At 36.6% G+C, this 4,359-nt stretch overlaps 1 pseudogene; it reads left to right on the top strand.

Annotated features, from left to right (window-relative positions):
- Positions 1 to 1,378: 1,378 nt before the first annotated feature.
- On the top strand, positions 1,379 to 1,743 carry LOC109730188 (barrier-to-autointegration factor pseudogene; annotated as a pseudogene).
- The last annotated feature ends 2,616 nt before the right edge of the window (positions 1,744 to 4,359 follow it).

Below are 4,359 nucleotides of genomic sequence, written 5' to 3'. Positions count from 1 at the left end.
GAAGGGTTACTGATTGAATAACTCATTTAGTGCTGACCTCTTCAAAATACAACTATACCTAAAAAGTAATATTAACAGGCCATTTTCCCAGGACTGGCAGAGTAAGAGTAACATTCGTAAGAGCCATCTTCTGCTGGAATGCCTTGCTAACATTTCTGTGCACTTGAAAAGCCTTCTACTAATTGTAAGCTTGGATTAAAAGTGTTTTTTTGAGAGGTTGAATGATGTCAGTTACAAAAACACTTCAGCAAGAGTGGTCAGCTATTGGTATGCAGTTTGTTTCACTGGGAAACAAAGGTCTGGAGAAGGAAATAACACATGCATACTGTTAACATTGTGTTAAGCTGAGAATGATTTCAACCTTAAAAGATGTTCTAGCAAGGTATTGCTGAAAACTCAGCCATTTTAACGACAGGTGTTCTGCTAAAATGCCTTTTGTCTGACTGCTACTAGATAATGTATAACTAATAAATTAAGAAACAAACTGAAATTTCAAATACTGAAACAATTTCTCCAGCCCATTAAGAAAATGAAAGAGAACAATTTTAGGGATGGTGTGAAAAATACAGTATTGCCTGAACTTCTGAGTATTGTCTGCATAGAACGACTAACAGCACAGTTTCACAGGATGCCTTATATTTAATTTATTTTCTCTAGGCTGATGAATATTTTGAAATGAGATAATGTTTTGAGGATTAAATGGTAAAGCTTTTAGTAGATGTTGTTTTTAATATGTCCTTCTCTGTGACACAATGATTTTATATAACAGGTCAGAGATCCAAGAAATACTAAATTAAATAATATTTTGCATAAATATTTCAAACTTTGCTATATTAAAGTATTTGGGAGTCAGAATGAAAAAACATTTTACATTGATACGGAAAATGTCGAGCACCGGGATGCGACTGCTTGCCGCCTCCCCTTCGCTCGCATCTCCACGGGCAGCGCTGCACGTGGCCAGTTGGAGGGCATGCTGCTAGGGTGGGGCCCCTGAGCCCAAATGCCCCCAGCCCACTGCCTGTTTCCGGCCACGTTGCTTGCATGATCCTGATTGGGCAATTTTTGAATCCCACTGTTGTTGATTGGATGTTAAAGCTTGTTGCTGATTGGATGTTAAAGCTTGATGTTGATTGGATGTTAAAGCATGTAGTTGATTGGACGCTTTTTTGAGCCCTACCAAGGGTATAAAAGCAGGAGGAGAACAAGGAAGTGGGGCAGAAGAGTCAGAAGATGCGAAGAGAGCTGTAACACTAGGTGTGTTGAGTCTGCTGTGGAAGAATAAAGGCTGTTCTCCGACTCTTCATGTGCCGACTCTGTGTGCCGCTGGGTTCTTTCCCTGGTCAAGAGCTGTAACACAATCAGCGGGAACGGCCGGTGGCAAGAGGAGCCATTACAGGAACTGGAGATTAAACCTAATCAAGATTACAACCTCCCAAAAGCACCGAGATTTTGTGGCAGAGCCTATGGGGGAAAAGCCAGTGGGGAGCCTCACTGGGATCGGTGAAGTCCTGGGGAAGAAGCTGGAGGAAAGGGGCTTTGACAAGGCTTATGTGGTCCTTGGCCAGTTTCTGGTGCTAAAGAAAGATGAAGACCTCTTCCGGGAATGGCTGAAGGACACATGTGGCGCCAATGCTAAGCAGTCCCAGGACTGCTTTGGCTGCCTTTGAGAGTGGTGCAATGCTTTCTTGTGATGCTCTCTGGGAATCCTGCAATCCCTAGTCCCAGCATTGAGTTTTCAGAATTTGCGTGTCCTCTACAAAAGAAAAGATTGCTGTTTTCGTAGTCACCTCCGTCCGATGTACTCCAGGGTCTTTTAGGAGTTTTCTCCCCTCACCATTTCAACTTTTTGGGAATTCTTGCTCTTGCATGCATCTCCCTTCTCCTGCCCCTGCCAGTTCCATGTTACCAGTTACCAGCTTTCCTGAGTGGATTCCTGGTCCCTTCCCTTACCCACACCTTTAACCTCCAGTCTGTTTCGTGCCATTTGGCTCCTTTTTTTGGCAGAACAGTCACTGTCCTTGTAAAGTTTTTTAGATCAATAAAGTCAGTGGCCTTCAAAAAAAAAAAGAGCTGTAACACTAGCTGAACACATTGCCGCAACAATATTGATATTTTTAATGCTTTGTAATAGTAAAGTAAGTCAAAGACAAAGAAAAAGGCACTGTCTTTTGAAATACAACAACCTAATATTAGTAATTATGTTTATCATTAAACAAAATACTAATAATTAATGTTCTTTGTATGTTTACTATGTGCCAAGCACAAGCATTATAAATCTTTATATGTATTCACTAATTTTATTATCATAAGAATCCATTGGTGTGGATGTTATTAGCATTTCACAAATGAAGACATAAAGATACAGTAGAGTACTAAAACATTTGTACTGACATTCTTTGGGGATATGGACTTTGGAGACAAAGAAACTGAGATTCAAATCTCCACCATTTACTAAAAGTGGCAGCCACTTTTGACAAGTTACTGAACCTCTGTAATTTCTTCATTTGCAAAATTCACAAGCTTTTGATGAAAAAAGTATAACTAGGAATGGAAATTATTTTGCACACTGTTTTTCCCCTAGTAAGTGTCCAAAAACCACCAGTTAATATTATTATCCTTGTTATTTTTATCATTGGATACAAAAGAAAAAATCTAGCACAATCTCAGGAATATAGTAGATGCTTAGTAAATATTAGTTTCCCTTTTTTATACATCTTCAAAAGTCTTCATAGGCTGAATAGTTAAATGACTACCCCATTCTTGAAATGTAATACAACTAGGATAGGATCCCACAGGACTTTGAGAATATATCTGTGAGTGACCTTGAAATGAAAACCCAGGTACTAGTTTTAATCCTGTTTCTAAATTTAACTGCAACATAGTCTCATATTAGTCCTCTCATTGCCAGGGAGTCTGGTGTTCATTTAACATACACTGGGAACATTTCTCAGTGTATCAGCTTTCAAATCCTGGCAGTGAAAATGTTTCAATGACTATTCATATTTCCTGCATAGTAGAATTTAATAAAAGATCTATGGATTGGAGAGGGGGAGTGAGTAGGATATCAGGGTATGAAAGATTTGTGACAGTTCTGATATATTTCTTTCCTACTTTCAGATGCAAAAATCACAAAGACTTTTTAAATTACTGAGAACATTACAACTGAATGCTAACACTCTTTAAATCCAAGCATCGTCAATGACTATTAAAATGAATGTAGTGCTAAAGCATATTTGAGATTCAGTGCTCTAAGAAAAAGTTCACTGAGAACTAAAAGTTATTCTTGTACTGTCTGATTAAGAATATCTGTCTGAAGAAATAAATGATGCATCAACATTGCAGGCTCAAATAAATTTAATTGATTTGTGTATATCATTATCCTATCTGTTATGTTTATGTTTTTAATTGTCAAAAGCAGAATTTGGCAATTAAAGGCTGGATTGCATATACAGTAGTTAGGGGATGCAGAGTTCAACCAATGATTTATATCATACAGTGAGTGCTGGCCAAGAACATTATTCCTAAAAAATGGAAAAGTTACAGCTTAAAGATCTGCTGACACATTAGCTCAACAAATCTTAGAGGCTAATGTAGAGGTGATACTACACTTAAAAGACTATGTTGGTTTCCAGAGCTGTCAAGTAGAAGTTCCAAAATTTGACTAAAGGTAAACTTGGCTCTATTATATCAGCATAGCAAGTTGAAAAGTGATGTCACAAAAATTCCATTTTAACTAACTTTTTTGGCTAGTAATTACCACAAAAATTTATTTTTCAAGAAAGCTGAAGGTGTGTATAATTTTGCTTACTTCTGATAAAAATTAGCCCGTCATATTAAATCATTTTTGTTTAACATTTGTGCTGTTTTTGTTAGAATAAAAGAACTGAATTATAAAATTTAATGATGATATTTAATTCCTTTAGTGATGCTAACAGATTTAAAATTTAATATTTCCATATGTATAGGGGATTTTAGAATTCCTTGTTTGGTATTATCTCATTGATAGAAATGAGGAAAAGAGAATATATATACCAAGCTGTTATGGATGACAAGCATTTTCATTTGCAAAAAAAAAAAGACAAAGTAACAACTTTGTATTTGTTAACAAATGATGATTACAAAAAATATTTTATTTTCTAGTATTCCTAAACTTTGTTTTACTGTGCAAAAGAAATCAATTGAGGCAACAGCTAAAATTAAGGGCTTCACTTCCAGCAAATGCTACTTAGGAGTAAACAAGCCAGTGAGAAGTAATTCTCCCCTGTTTTCCATTTCTTATGTAAAACATTTTTGGAAATAGATCTGTGAGGAAAAGCCCAATCTTCTAATGAGAAAAATTGGGGGTACAACTATATACAA

The sequence above is a fragment of the Microcebus murinus genome, chromosome 1 (genome assembly GCF_040939455.1).
Source record: "Microcebus murinus isolate Inina chromosome 1, M.murinus_Inina_mat1.0, whole genome shotgun sequence".
Taxonomy (NCBI): domain Eukaryota; kingdom Metazoa; phylum Chordata; class Mammalia; order Primates; family Cheirogaleidae; genus Microcebus; species Microcebus murinus.
The sequence above is the reverse complement of the archived record's forward strand: the minus strand, read 5'-3'. Positions and strand labels throughout refer to the sequence as shown.